This window comes from Scleropages formosus, chromosome 11, assembly GCF_900964775.1.
Source record: "Scleropages formosus chromosome 11, fSclFor1.1, whole genome shotgun sequence".
Taxonomy (NCBI): Eukaryota; Metazoa; Chordata; class Actinopteri; order Osteoglossiformes; family Osteoglossidae; genus Scleropages; species Scleropages formosus.
In genome coordinates, this window is record NC_041816.1 from 1,059,648 (window position 1) to 1,075,203 (window position 15,556).

Sequence of the window (15,556 nt, forward strand, 5' to 3'; positions counted from 1 at the left end):
GCTCTGCTGTTCAGGAAACATACAGAAGCAGAACTTAAAATAGGTCTCCAATTGTTCGGTGTGAATGACTGAAAATGTTCTGTCTTAGGATCCTTTTGAAATATTTGCTGTTTGTTCTCAGGCTTCCTGTACGTTTTTTGTTGTGCTCAGGTATTTATTTCTGCTCCCAACACTCCAAAGTACTACTTGAAAACACTTGAGACATGCGGACATGAAGTGGTAACCTTAGTAAAGCTTTGTCCTGCAGCAGGGTTTCAAAGACAGCCGCAAAAAAGGGATAATTGCATCAGCGATAGACTTGTTAGCTGCATTGAGTCACTCCAAGGTCTTTGGCTTCTGCTGCTTTCAGGGGTTTTTGAATAAACTGATAATCCTTGTTCATCATTTTGCAGGGAAATCTGACTGGTTCCCTTCAACCCTGCAAGGAGTCATGTGACTGGGTCACATGCGGAAGCGTGTGGAGTTCGTTTAGACATCAGTTGAATGGTGTTTCTGTATCGTTAGTTTTCCGCCTGAATGTCGGGCGGACTGCGTCCCCCCTCCCCCTCGGGTCCACGAGCTCGCCACCGCTCCCCCTCCGCTGCGGCTCCAGAGTCGAAAAGAAGCCATCGTCCACTGACACTCGCGGCCACTGGACCTCCTCCCTCGCACTGCTGATGAGACCTGCACAGCAAGAAGGCTGACTGAGCACCTGGGATGACTGACGCGTGTTGTTTTTCTCATTCTCATCCAACTGGAAATGAGGGGTGGGGCAAAAGACCGAAGAGAAACCGAAATCCTCGTTTGCTGACTTGCGTCTCGACGGAGGACCGTACGCACCGCCGTGTCTAAGCCTGAGAACTTCGGCAAAAAAGGCCTCGAGGGCCTTTGAGGCTTTAAGGTGGTTGCTCGCTGTAGAGACATCGAATGAGAGGGTTTGATGTGACACCTCCAAGCCTTGTAGTAGTTTCCCCCTCCAGCCCACAGTCATGGCGCTCTATGCAAACTGAAGCTGCTCATGTCTACATACTGACAGAACATCCAACATCTCTCGCTCTCTTAGATTTTGTTCTCAAGGGTAGCATTGCATTTTTTGTCTGCCTATTTTAGTTCTAAGAGACATGCAATATATAAATATATATATTATTTTTAGTGGAGACGTTTTATGCGTAATTGTTCTGCATGAGAGTCTTTACACTTAGCCTATACGTCTCCATTTCTTGTGTCGTTTCGAAATTTGGTTAGTCGTCTCAAACTTCAGTAACCTCACCGCGCTCGCTTGCGACGCTGCTTTGGTCTGTCCCAGAAGGGCGGAACAGTTGGCAGGTGGCGTCAGCGCACACATCGAAAGCCACACCGATGGCCACAGTGACGACGGGGAAGCGCACGTCTGTTACCGTAGGTACTTTGGCTTATGAAGGACAAGGCCGCGCCTTTCGGCCTGTTGACCTCAGAGCAATGCTGTGGCAGCTTACCAGGTAAAGCGGGAAGGAAGGGGGTTATTCTGAAGCTAACGCAAGACGGAGGGAGCCGAGCTTTCGTGGGGAGAAGAATCGCTTACGTTGCTGAAAAATCGCAGTACATTCAAGGTCCTACAGAAGGCTGCTGGTACGTGATGATGCCAAGCCAGCGGATGGCAAATCGCTGTAGTCCAGCACTCGCCTGAGGGCGACCGGACTGGATCCAGGCTGCTCACGTCTCCCGGCGGCCGCTCTGCCCGCCAAGGGGCTCGTGGAGATGTTGCTCGTGCGGAAGTCTCTCTGCTTCTACTCAGCCCGCATCCTGGCACCGATCCTGAGCAGTGGACTGCCACGTGTGGAGGCGCTGGGATTTCTGCTGAGGAAACTCAGTAACCTGTAGCATCAGGTGGCGTGCTGCGCCCGGCAGCTTAGCGTCGCCCTTCCTCTCGCAACTTTCCTCCTGGGGAATAACGGTGAGGCTTGGAAACGGTGCGAACAAAACCTCCCCATCCACCACGTGTCCTCTTGGTCCACCTTGGGCGAGCGTCAGGAATTCACCAGCTAACAGCACGCGATTCTGCTAGCGGGTCCTCAGGACTGGCTGGGATGGGCAGCGCTTCTCTGACGTCGGAGCGCCCCCGCGTCACGCTCACTATTTATTCGAGGACCCTGGATGGCTGCGTGCCATGGGCAGCGGCCGCGGTGCCGCCTGTGCCGTCAGTCGAAGAGCACTTGGAAATAACACTTGGAGTCGCCGCTCCGCCGTCCCTGCTTCTTGTCACGGGAAGTCCCGCTTTCTCGGTCGTGTGCTTTCGCATGGTGTAACATAGCACTAAAACACGTTAACGTACACAGCACTGGCAGGAGAGCGAAAGGCCAGCGTCTGCTTTCTCCGCCCTCTCCCGTTTTTTCCACTTGCCCCCGTCTGTCTGCCCCCACATGCTCACTATGCCGTTTTCTGTATATATTGTACAGAGGAGTTATTTTAAGACCCTTGGATGCTATTAAAATTTCCTACTTTGTCTGTTAGCCTTTTTTTTCTACCGTTGTTGATATGAAAACTGTAGCTGATGTAACAGCTTTATATTTGAAGTGGTTGTGTTTTTTTTTTTTTCTTTTTCTTTTTTCCCTTTTTTTTTTTTTTTTTTTTATAAAGTTTGTCCCTCTCACCCCACACTCCGACGCCTACCATGTCAGCTTCCTCGTATCTTCCTAGTTTTTCTTAGAGAAGTCCTTCTGTCCGTAGAGCGAGTGTTGAAGGAGCCTCCTCTTCCCCGGATGAACGCTTTTCGTTTTCGGCGAGCCTCCAGAGCCGCGGTTCCTCTGCGCTCCGCTCTTCGCGGTAGAAACGAAGGTTTCTTCTTTGACTAAAAGCATGAAGTATTCCAGCTTTTTCCGTCCTCAGGAGTTCCAAAGGAGATTCTTCTCATTCCTTGGCCCGCTGTTCAGTATTGTAAATGTGACTGGATGTTACTTGAGCAGTGATTCGCCATTCCTTGTACCTAAGCGATGCCAAGTTGCGTATGAAGATGAACGAAGCGACTGGTTTAGTGAGAATGTACAAATATATTTTACAGGTAGAGAAAGGCTCTGTGTGTTGAGGTGGCAACTTTGTGAAATGTGTACAGTTGTCGAGAGCCGGCCACTGGGACTGCATGCGAACTGAGCCCAAACGCAGGGAGAGCGGTCCTCAGCACGGGAAGAGCCCCGTGGCCGGCGGAATGTGGACCTGAGGACAGGAGAGGAACTTTTTTGTCGAATTATTTCCCACAAGCGACCTCCATATTGGAGGTTTCTGCACACTCCCGTTTTGAGTGTTTTAAAACTTTAATCCTTTTAAAAGCATCAACAGAGATTTTATTGAGAGACAGAGAATGACAATGACAATGACAAATTGTATATTAGCACTCTAGGAGCCCACCACATGTTTGGAGGCCCGTGGCTTCGTGGGAAGGTCTGAAATGCGAGAGCCCTGATTCGTCCTCTTCTGACGCACCAAAAGCAAAACACTAATGTTGACGTTGCTGGACGTGGATTCGGTTCCGGCCTTTTCTGATGTACGACCGTGTCGCGGTGTTCGTGCCGACCCTGTGCCTGTTTAGAAAACGCATGCGAGAATAGGCGGAGCGTGCCAGGCGTTCCGGGCACATTGCGCGGTTTTACCTGCAGGGCGAGGATCTTTTTAAGCCTTCTTTTTTCTTTTGTTTTCTTTTCTTTTCTTTTTTTTTCTCCCTTTCTTTTTTTGGGTCACGTAGAAATTGTGAATCAAATATATGTAGTAATAATTTAATCGTCAGCCTTCCGTTTCTGAAAGCTACACTAGTTAAACCCGTGCTGCCTATTGGCTTGGTGCACACTGAAGAAATAGCGCTTGATCCTTTGTAATTTATTTTATTACTTTTTTGACCTATTGTTGCAAAAAAAAAAAAAAAAAAAGGTTTTGATTTCCACAAAACAGCCATTGCTGAAGTCTTGTCTCAAATGGTGCTCAGTAGATGTCTTTTGTGATCCTACAAGGGAGAGGCAAAGTGATCTGTTGTTGTGGGTTCCTGTCTCTATAGACTCGTCACCCTGCCCCCACCCCCCGCCTACCCCTTCCTCCTCACCGCCAGGGGTTCAGTCACTCGGTATCAGTCATCGGTACTTGAAAGGAAGATGTTTACATGCTTTTTATTGTTGTGTGAACTCATTCCCCAGCTGTACTCACACCATAGGTTTTGCTGCCTGCTCCTCTCCCCTCCTGCCCCCTGGAGTTTTCTCTTATGTAAAGTGTACATTACCACATTTCTTTTTTTATACAATACTGTAACTTGCCTTTGTACATTTAGGCAAAAAAAATAAATCTTTTTATGAGACAATCACACATGTCCCCCGCGTCTCACTTTCTTTGGTGCTTTAGAGACCGAGAGGATTCTTTCCCTTTGCCGACCCACCGTCTTCCTGGCTTTAAAGCCGACAGTCTGAAATTTTTATTTTTTTTTTTTTTATTTTTTTTTTTTTGTTCCCCCCCCCCCCCCCCATTTCATTTCAAGGGCACTTTGATTATGTAATGTCATGGTACAAAACTGTCGTGCCATGTTGTTTCATATCAATATTTTCGATAAGAACTTCTGTCCTCCATAGAAAACTTGATGCTGTTTTTGTAAATTGCCTCCTGATCTGTTTTCGCTCTTTTCATCTCTCACTTGAGTTGCATAACAGACATTCTGTTAATCCAAAGTGAGTTTTAAATGTGTTCACTGCAAAATCAGGGAGATAGTAATCACATATGGAATAACTGTGTTAGGCATCATCTGTGGACTTCGTAAGCAAGGAAACTACAGAAGACGGCGTTTAAAACGGCTCTTTTTCTTTTCAAAATTTACATGTTCGGAATAAACAGTGGAGCAGAACATATTGTGTGAACTAGTTTTCTTTAAAGATGCACGTTTTTGCGCGTCACGTCAGAATGAGCCATTCCGATGCGTGGTTGGGAAAGAGAAGGCTTGGGCGGAAGGTTTGAGCGTGCCAATACTGCGCTGGGGAAGAGCTCGGAGCCGTGCGGGGTTTCGTCGGAAGAGCCCCGAGGACGTTCGCCATTAGAGGGTGCTCTCGTCCCTCACGTCCCTCACGCCCCTCTCACGCTGGTCTTCCATCAGAGGAATCTCCCTGCCGGGTCAGCGGGATGTCAGCGGGGGCTCTCGGGTTCGGCTGCCGTTTTTGTCGATCGTTCTTGAGGGAGAAGCTCCGACTGTTGCGCTGTGAAGAACGTCGAACGACTGCAGCGCTGGAGCACGTGGTTGGAGCACCACTTACCGAGACCTTTGAGATCATTGGTGAAGGTCATTGTGAAGGTCGTCGTGAAGGAACGGAGGGGCACTTCCCACTGTATGCGAGATACTTGCACTGAGAGAAGGCGTACGTCTCAGGTCGGTGGGATGTGGTTGTGTCTCTCTCTTTCCCTCAGCTTTGTTGGCTGTGGCTGTTCTCCATGGTGAGGACTCCCTCGTGGTCACTGGACACCATCGCTTCGCACCTGTTGCCTCTCCGGCACTGCTGGGTAAGAACGGCTCGCTGAGTTGTGCTGCTAATGTTTGACGTGAGAGTAACTCTTTTGAAAAACCAAAAGGACACGCAGTAGTAAACTTGTAGTAAAATGAGGAATGAAGGACTCGGGTGCTCGAAACTCGCCGTTGTAAGATTTTGAGCTGCGATCGGAGAGCGCGCTTCAGTCTTACCGAAAGGCTTAGGCACGTTTTGGCGGGAAAGCCTTTAGCGTGATTCTCAAGGTGCTGCTTTCCGCTGGAAACCACATTTATACCAATTGTCTCAACCTGTCCTGAGCGTTGACGCACGGGGAACGCCGGACGTCTCCTCAGATGCAACTTCTTCTGGGAATATCGTGGACTTGCAGAACTGGAGTACATTGTTAAAACCCATTTGAATGTGATATCGTCGAGTACTTTCGTACCGGTAATAGCATCACTTTTGAATAGCGCTGCACCCCGTTGCAGTTAATACCGCAACGTTTGAATTTAAAATTCACCGAACAGGAACGGCAAAGAACCGTAGTGGAAAATCTGTAGCTGTAGACAAACGTGTGAAGCCTTTTTAACATGTACATCCTATGTGCGTTTTACATGTGCAAAGTGTCCGATCGTTTCCACAAGCGAAAGGGTCACTGAGCTCATCCGGACTGGGCCAGCAGGTGGTGCAGTGGTTGAGAAGAGTTGCCAGTTTGAATCCCACTCCTGCAACAGTGCCCTTGATCGAGGTACTTACCCTGATCTCGTACCGTAAAAGTACCCTGCTGTACGGATGGGTCCGAGTTCCCGAGTGTCCATTTTCAGCGATGTGTGAAGGGTGGCTGCGGATGGAGGACGAGCAAAAGTGCGCAACCCCTGCCTGCGCTTCCCTCCAACAGTACCGTGCCCCACGTGCATTTGTGCTGAGTTTTCCTCCCGGCTCCCGTCCTCAGCATCCGTGTTTCACGTGGAAATGTGGAAAAGTATCACGCTGGAGGCCTGTGTGTGTGAGAGAGAGAAAGAGAGAGACAGTGTGTAGCCCACCCACCCTGGTTGTGTGGTGTAACCTACGTCGGGAGTGCGGCGCAGCCTTTTATCCTGAATCGGTCTCTCTCCTTTGTTTTCCTTCACTTTTGTCCGTTCCTCTCGTCTTTTCCTCGTAATTGCCTGCAGGTGTGTGTTCAGCTGAGAGAGCCAATCGCGTTTCGCACGTGTGCTATACGCGGAGGTTTCGGCGTCGCCGAGGGGTCGGGCACAGTCTGTCTTTGTACACGGAACACGTGCTGGACTGACACTCTGGGTGTCGCTGTCACTCAGCGCTGTCCTCCTGACCTGTGCGATGGAGAAATGCTCCGATCGATGCTGCTTGTTTGGCTCCCCAGGTGCGCGGGCGCTCTCGCTTCTCCACGGTACGAGTCACTGAACCGGGCTCTCGCTGAACCCTAATAACCTTGGGGCGTCGGTGATATTTGTCACATACCGAAATGTTCCGTTTAAATTATGCGGGTGTGTGAATAGAGCAGAACCAGCTACGGCAGGAGGTCGTTCACAGTTGCTTATTCACTTAGCTCTTGCTTTCTTCTCTAAGCGGGGGGTGCGGTGGCACAGCGGGTTGCACCGAGTCCTGCTCTCCGGTGGGTCTGGGGTTCGAGTCCCGCTTGGGGTGCCCTGCGACGGACTGGCGCCTCGTCCTGGGTGCGTCCCCTCCTCCTCCGGCCCTGCGCCCCGCGTTGCCGGGTTGGGCTCCGGCTCCCCGCGACCCCATCTGGGACAAGCGGTTCAGATGATGTGTGTGTGTTTTTTTTCTCTAAAGCTGTTTTACAACAATTTACCCACTTAGAGAACAGGGTATTCTGTTCCTACTCTATCAGTTCAGGGTGTGTACCTTGACCATAAGTACCTCTGTAGAAATGGGGATTTAAACCTGGCTCCTTTGAACACAAGGTGGGAGCACTAACCACTGCGCCACCTGCAGTCTGTGAACTACGTTCCACAGGAGAGTGTAAAGTGGACATTTATTCTACGCTTAATGGATGTATTTCCACTTATTTCCTGGATTCTATCATCAGTGCAGTTTTTGTTTTTGCTCAGATGGGACGCTGCGTATCGTGTGCCGCACGGTGCGGTGCCGTGACTCCCGCTGCTCCTGTTCCTCCCTTCAGCAGCTCGCATGCAGTGTACCGGCAAAAGACATCGAAGTAGTGAGTAAAAGTGTGAAGGCGAGTAAGTGACCACTGTGGATTGTTATATCCTTTATTTAGGTTCACTTAGCAGGTTGGGGGGGTGAAGCAGAAATAATGGAGATGATTGAGGTGATGATGATTTAATGTGAACTAAGTTGAGAGTATTTCATTAAATCATTCAGCTCACAATTTTCTATGGAATGACTTGCAGTGATTTACCCCTTTACACAGCTCTGTCATTTTTAATTGGCACAATTCAGGATAAACCCCTTGATGAATGGCCCTACAGCAGGATGTAGAATTTGAACCGCCTGCTGTCCCCTACCTGCCTTTGGTGCACCTAATCCTGCACACACCGGGTTAATGAGTCCATGAAGGGAACCTGGACGGCGGCGAAGGCGCCGCCGCAGGTGACGCGGGTGTGCCGAGGTCCAAAGTAGAGGGACGGCGGTGGACGCGGGGGGCGTCCGCCGTTTGCTGGCAGTTCCGGACGGATGCCTGGAGCACTTAGGCTGAGGTGTCATTTGGACGGGGCTGTCAAGATGATTGTCACGCCAACATGCAGCCGTTATCATGGCCGCGTGACGACGGGTTTGTCGGTAGCAGGTGTGCAGGACACCATAGGATGGAACCTGGTAATAAGTTGTTATTCATTTTCGTGTGGTTAGAGCCCCCATGGAGAGGGGTGCCATGTCTGGGGACAGGTAAGTGGCAGCAGGGTGGCGAGACAAGGTGTCATGTTTTAAGCTTTAAATGCGAGTCGCTTCACTCACTGAACTGGGTAACTGGAGTTCGGGGCTTTTCGTGCGACAGCTGTTCTTTGCCGTCCGTCTTGGTGCCGTCGACCTTTTCTAACGTCTCGAACTGCTTACCGCCGCTCGTCCCCAGAAAAGAGTCACAAACCGCACGGCGCCGCTGTGTGGACTGACAGTACAGAACACCGGTTTCCTGGGAGCATCTAGTCTTCGAAGTCCAGAGTAATAAAGCTCCCAGTGAGGTCTCCGGTTCCGAATCGGCGCTGAGTAGCAGCCCGTCAAAGGTGCGCGACGTCCCTGTGCTCGAACCCGGCGCCGCTGTTGTCCCGCAGCCGCTGTCGCAGGAGAGGGTTTCATCAGTGTCTTGCTGTGAACCTTCCAAGTCCCTGACCTCTAAAGGCGAGCGAGACGTCGCGCTGGGCTGCGTTTCCGCAGGGACGCATCGGACCCCTTGGATCACACCTCCTTCAGCTGTGCGGGGAAATCCCTAAAATGTCTATCACATAACTGGAGAAAGGAAGTGCGTGTTACTCACGGGGGGCGCGGTGGCGCAGCGGGTTGGACCGGGTCCCGCTCTCCGGTGGGTCTGGGGTTCGAGTCCCGCTTGGGGTGCCTTGCGACGGACTGGCGTCCTGTCCTGGGTGTGTCCCCTGCCCCTCCGGCCCTATGCCCTGTGTTGCCGGGTTGGGCTCCGGCTCCCTGCGACAAGAGGTTCAGGTGTGTGTGTGTGTGTGTGTGTCACTCACAGAAATTAATGAAAAGTAGCGAAACTGCGGGAAACGTTAATTATTTCAGTTGTTCATTGGTGATAATAGCTTGTCTGACCGAGGGTCCCGGTGATGCGGAGCTTATCCCAGAAACACGGGGCGTGACGCAGGGTACGCCCCGGAGAGGACACCAGTGAAAAATATAGCGGAAAATAGCGTTCTTTGGGTTTTATCGACGGCTCCCTTTGTTTAGGGGCAGTTTGTACTCTGACAGGTAGAGCTGTTTGATTTGGGCTCAGAGGTCACAGGTTTAAATCCCTTTTCCTGCTCTACCGTTAACTCTAGAATCGCGTATCGATATCCAGATCTCTCCTTCTGTCGATGTAGTACATTTCTGTATTGTTCTCGAAGAAAAACGTCTTCTAAATGAAAAAATGGAAGTATTGTACCCTTGAGTAAAGTGTATACCCTCAATGGCTCCCGTAGAAGTCAACGAGTAAATCAACGTAAGACTGGAGAGCAGAGTCAGCAAAGTGTATAAAATTAAATAAAGCGTCTGATATTACCTGTGTCTCTCCCCCCAGTGAATCTCTCTCTCTCTCACGCACACATACATGCACACGCTCTCTCCCTTCTTCTCACTCTTCTCTTGCCGGTCTCCACAGTGGGCTGGAACAATGGCCCCCGACCCATAAACGCTCCATTTTTCCTGTGGTTTCTTTTGCTCCTTAGGACTTGGGATCCGGCAGACCGCACGCCGCCGGCGCGTAATTTCACGAGGGACCGAGCTGCTCCGGCCTTCGCGGATACCAGCCGAGTACGAGCGACGACCGCTTCCCCGTTTCCCCGTTCCCCCCCGGGCGGGAGAAGCGGCGCCGGACGCGGGGAGCACGCGTGAAGCGTCGGTACGAACACGCAAGGGACAGCGGGCGAAGCCTCGTGATCCAACGCTGCGCCTGCTAAGAAATGGTAATGGAGTCGCTGCTTTTTCACACCTTTAATTGCGCATGGCTATGTTAACTACTGTTACTGTCTCCCGCGGGGAATGGGCGCGGCCACTGCCAAGACCGTGTTCGCGTGCGTGCGTGTAAACGGACTCCCCGGCTGCACGACACACGCTCTCAGGCACGGGACCACAATGGAGCACCGGGACCACGGTGAGGACCTGGATCCCTCCACCTCGCAGGATCCCGCATGGCCCCCACAGGAGGACAACCCGCAGAGCCCTCCGCACCTCGGGCGAGGAACCACGTGGGGGGGGCAGTGGGGCCGGATAGAGGTGTTCGGCGCGTTGGACTCGGAGTAAGAGCGGAATGTGGAAACGCTCTCCTGTCTGCCTCTGCTGAAGGAAAGGACACCGGATCATGGATGCATTCTGAGATGATGACGACGATTGTTATTCTTGAAAGGTTGTATTCAAAGTTACTTGTTAATTTAACTGAAATTAAATTTTGTGCGTTTGTTTTATGGAAGCGGGGACGTCGTCACGGTTCCTCTTTGAATACCGCGCCGCTCCGAGCCGTAGCTTTGTCCGCAGATACGCTGCGATCGGGTGGCGTTGCTCCTCGGCTCTTGTCCTCGGCGTGCGGTCCAGGCGCGTACGTGCTTGGCACCCCATCTTCACGCTCTCCTAGTCGCCATCCCTGCCGAGGGAGTGACGGAGTCAGAGTGTATGGGGAAAAAACAAGAACACGCTGACGGTTGTTCGGCGGTCCCTCGCAGCGGGCACTCGCGCTGCTTTGCTCAGATATCTGGGTTTTCTCAGTGTTGCCCACAGCAGGATCAACGCGCTCAGCTCACGCCCACCATGCCCGCAAGGGCAGTGTTTTCGTTGCTTTAACCCAAGGGCTCGCCGTGAGCTCCTTTCTCCCACATTCCACTGAAGACACACCCGAACGCCAACATCTACGCTCAGCGGCAGATGTACAGGCAGGATGGTGGAAACGGCACATGGGAAACACAAGAACCACGCTTGTTGACAGCTCTTTCACCTCGGGATTCATAAGGAATAAAAGGAGATCTCGCACCCAACAGGTAGCGCTTGAGAGAGCCGGTCGTGAAAAATCTGGAAAAGGTTCTCAAACATGCTGATGAATGCACAATGATGGCCGTTGATGATGAATGATTGTTCACACACTTGGTGTTTTTGTAACAAAATATGGATGTGAAAGTCGGACGTAAAAAAAAGGGAATAAGAAAAAACCGGACTACTTTGAATTTCGGTGATGGAGAGGAGTTTTCAGATCACCATGGGCAGCTCGGAAAAGATGTAGATCACATGAAGCCAGAACCCACATTCGAAGCACAAAAAAGTGGAGTTATCAGAATTTGGGCACAACACGAGAAGACTGGATGCTTGGAAAAGCTGAAGGAGAAAAGATGGGGATGACAGGCAATCGGACGGACGGACTCATTCACACGCACAAAAGAGACACCCCTTTCAGACTTGAAGACGCGAGCGGAGGACCGAATATGCTGGTGGCGGTACTGCGTTTACTCAAGAGCGGCAGCAGCACTTACTTCACCGCCACCTGCTCGTTGATGTCCTTCATCTGCAGTCTAGATGGTACCAACCGGGGTACCCGTGTCGCCGCTGGAGTCGTGTCCTATTCTAACGTATCGGAGTGAGCTGGAGGAGGCGTCATTTGCCCACTACTGCAGGTCTTACCAGCTCTGTGGAAAAGTCACCTTCGTAGCCATGGAGTCCAAGTTATGCAGCGGTGACCCGAGGCAAACCGTGAGACTCCACGCTAATGATGCTTGACCCGAACCCTTCCGTACGGCTTCACAAAGCTACACAACGTGGGGCCAAAGAGTGGCAGCAAGTAAGGCTGTCCCACGCTGAGCACTGAAGCGTATCTGATTTCACGAAGAGCTCGCGGTTAATCGTGCGGCGTGACGTGGAGAACCCAAGAAGCAGGCGAAGGTTCAATATCATGAAGAAAGGATGTTCGTTCTAGTCCTAGAGGGGGTGATGAGGCTTTTGATTCCTTCAACATGTGAACAAGCTGTGACTTTAGCTTTGACCCCTGACCCCTCTGCTCTTTGCTTCAGTAATGGAGCCTCCTGCTGCTCCATTATTGATGGACAGGCCTCTACATTCCCTGTCCTTGGGACATATTCGCTTTCCAAGACCAGACGCTTCTTTTCTTTCAAGCGTCTTTGATAGCCCAGGGATGGCGACCCGCAGCCGCCAAGACCCCGTAGCTGGGGCTCGGCGGGACGGCTCTCCTCCTTTGCTGTCCTGAAGGTCTAATGGCAGAAAGCAGAGGACAGTCCCAGCGTGAGCCTCCCAGGAAAGACGGCGTGTAACGGCAGGGAAACCGTAACTGATGATCGTTATTCTTAAGAGCCGCGGGAAGCTGACGGCCAGCCAGGCATCCGCAAACGCCGCCTGTAGGCGTGCTCGAGTGACGGAGACGGAAGACGAGGCAATCTCGTACCTAGAAGAAGGCCACGGCTTCTTCCTGCCTCAGCTCGCGGCTCAATCTCAGTTACGGCCCGTTTAATAACGGAGGGCGAGGCTCAAACCGCAGCTCCGCGGAATCCTCGCGTTTTTCACTTAGCCCGTGCGCGTGTGCCGCCGGGCCGTCCCCGACGGGGCGCTGACGCGGAGCGTGGCGTCGAGCTGGGCACGCGCTTCCTGTTGACATTAACTGCCTGTAAACGGTAGGGTGTGTTTGCCATTAGACGTTCCTCTGAGCTCATCTGCTGTGACAGATGCGTCAAGCGGTAAACTTCCCAAGGTAAGTCAGCCGTGACTTCTGTGCTAACAGGCGAACGAAAGGGAAGCCCGCGGAGAGCTGGTGCCCGACCGAAACGCGAGGCGGGGGGCGGTTTGAGTCGCGGGTCACTGACCGGCTCTGCTGTCCCTGACGCTCGGGCCCCGACTCCACGTGTTCCTGCCCTGCGGACGAGCGTGCCCCGTGGATCAGTACGTGGGTCAATACCGTATACGAATTTTTTCCGCTCGCGTGCATCCGTGTCCGTTCTCTTCCGTTCTTTGGTGCTTCAACAACAAGGCACAACAAAGCGTGAGTTTCCTTATTACAGTTCTCACTAGACGTTGTCCATCATAGATGGTGGCCCTGCACATTTCACCTCTCTCTTTAATACTCTCCAAAAGTGCCTTATCTTCCTGTGCCAGACACCCGTGTGGTGCGAGAGGACGTGGGTTCGATCCCCGCTCAGTCTGTGTGGGTTTCCTCCGCGTGCTCTGGTTTCCTCCCACAGGCCAAAAACATGCTGTTCAGGTTCCCCATAGTGTGTGAGTGACAGAGAGAGTGTGTTTCACTGAGTCACTCATAAGCAGTGTTTCTAGCAGTGTAAGTCACCACGGTGAATAAGGTGTGTGGGCTCGTAACGCCACGTAGAGGTCATTTGGATGTCGCTTTGGAGAAAAGCGTCTGCTAAACAAATAAAAGTATGTAGAATGTACCCAATCCAAGTGAACTGGAATTTACCAGCAGCAGAAATAGCGCCTTCCAGAAACTTCTACAGTAGGCCATATCGCAAGCATATAGTAACAAAAAGCATTCAAAGAGTATGCAATGAGTTTAAAATACGAGTCCCATATGATCAGTAACGTTGCAGCACAGCGGAGTGTATAGCGTGCACCTCCTTTATGTGAACGAGAGGAAGCGACGCGGTGCGCCGGTGCCTGTCACAGGGCCGCCAGCTCCCCTTTCCCGCTGATCACGATCGTCGAATACGGTACCGGGGGCGCGCCGTGCGTCGGGTCCGAGGTCCGAGCCCTGCTCGGGGCGCGTCCCCTCCCCGTCGGCCCGCCGCGACCCCGCTCCAGACGACGGGTTCTTGACGGTCGGTTGGCTGGTTGAATGCAGTACGGGATCCTTCAGCGGTTCAAAATAATATGTAAAAAGCGCATCGGTGCTGTTGGTCCCATTTCAGGTGGAAACCTGCGGAGGTTAAGCCAAGTCCCAAAGAGGGGAACGCGGGCTCGTCGTCGCCGCGGATCTTCCGCGACGCTGCTGTAGCTGCCGGGTGTTCTGGCGCGTTGCCGGAAAACTCGTTCGTGGCGCTCAAGGTCCGGTCGGAATTTTCCACGAGTGTCCTCCGAAGCACACGGAGGCACCCGTGCATTTATATTGCGCTCCGATCCGATATGAGAGGAATCTCAAGGTCGCGCAACCCTGCCTTTCCGCGTCAGTCGTTCGGCCCGTCGCGCGACCGATTGAGATGTCGGTTATCGATCCGCACGTCAGCTTCCACAGCTAATTTGAAATTAGAAGTGCTTTTCAAGAGGGATGGGTTAATACTCTGCTATTTTTGTTATTAAACCCTAACCCTATAAAAATGTTTGCCTCCTAAAGCAGCATGTGTTCAAAGTTTTTGGAAGTATTGTGTGTGTGAGAGATCCAGAGGGACAGTGAGTGTGAGAGCCTGAATGATCAGCTACAGATTCAGCACAATTACCCAGATCGTCTCTGTCTGTCTGTCTGTGCTGCTGCTTCCCTGTCATGCTTCCCATCCTCCTCACGCTTGTGCGTCTCCTCAGGGTGCGGCTGACTGACGACCCGTCGCTCGAAGACGAGGAGACGTGTTCCCGCCGCGTTCGCCTCTCTTCCGGCCGCGCTCGTCGGCTCGACGCGAAACGTATTTCCCCTGGGGCGCACCTTTCGGAAAATAATTTGTTTCTTGGTCTCGTGGCCGTTTCTGCTGCTGCTTCGCTACGCGGCTGGCGGCTCTCGTCAGCTCGTACGCGTTCGCGTTTCAGCCAGGCGGTACCCTGTACGGCGGGGTAATTTCGCGTACTTTCCGAGGAGTACGTTGACGGGGCACGTTCGGATCGCCAGCGTGCGTGCCTTAAGCACGTTGCTACCCGCTGGCGTGCGTCCGTGTGGCTTTTACATGTCGGTAAAAGGGAGGATTCGGCGAGTGCTCCGCCGCGTAGATGAGCGAATGACACCGCGCCGTATGCGCTGCGAGTTACCTTGGACAAAGCTGTCGGCTTATGATCGCTGCTCGTCCCTTCTGAGAGCATCTGCTAGAGGAATGAACGTAAACGCGATCCGGACGCGAATCGGACCGACGGGCCGGGCGGCACCGGCCCCGCCGCGCTCCCCTGTCGCGCCCGTTGCCCGGGAGCCCGAGCCGCACGAACCCTCGAGCGTGGCCGTTCTCTAAGAGCCCGGGGAAACGCGAACGGAGGGGTGCGTTTTTTAGGACGGTCGCGAAGCGGCAGAAAGGCAGCGTGGAAATGGAAATTTTCCTGTCGGTCGTAAAGTTTTACTCAGACGGCGATAAAGAGGACATTTTTTTCTGTCATGTGAAACGGAGACACGATGATGTGTATGTCACATGAGGCCTCGTTGCTTCATGTCGGAGTTAAACATTAAGAGGACACGCCTCGGGCTCCGCGGGCTCACGAGAGCAGAGTTACGGTCCTCATTTAAGAGGTCGACGCGGCGCGGGTGCGAGGAGAGGGGAGCGCGCGTCACGCTCGGC

General features: G+C 52.5%; 1 protein-coding gene across 3 annotated transcripts in view; it reads left to right on the forward strand.

Moving 5' to 3' along the window:
* The window catches only part of LOC108934662 (zinc finger protein 609-like), an 81,854-nt gene extending 77,554 nt beyond the window's left edge, over positions 1 to 4,300 (forward strand). For all 3 annotated transcript variants that reach the window (XM_018752663.2, XM_018752664.2, XM_018752665.2), the window contains exon 9: positions 393 to 4,300. The gene's annotated coding sequence lies outside the window, so the exon portion shown is untranslated. The remainder of the gene's footprint in view (positions 1 to 392) is intronic.
* The last annotated feature ends 11,256 nt before the right edge of the window (positions 4,301 to 15,556 follow it).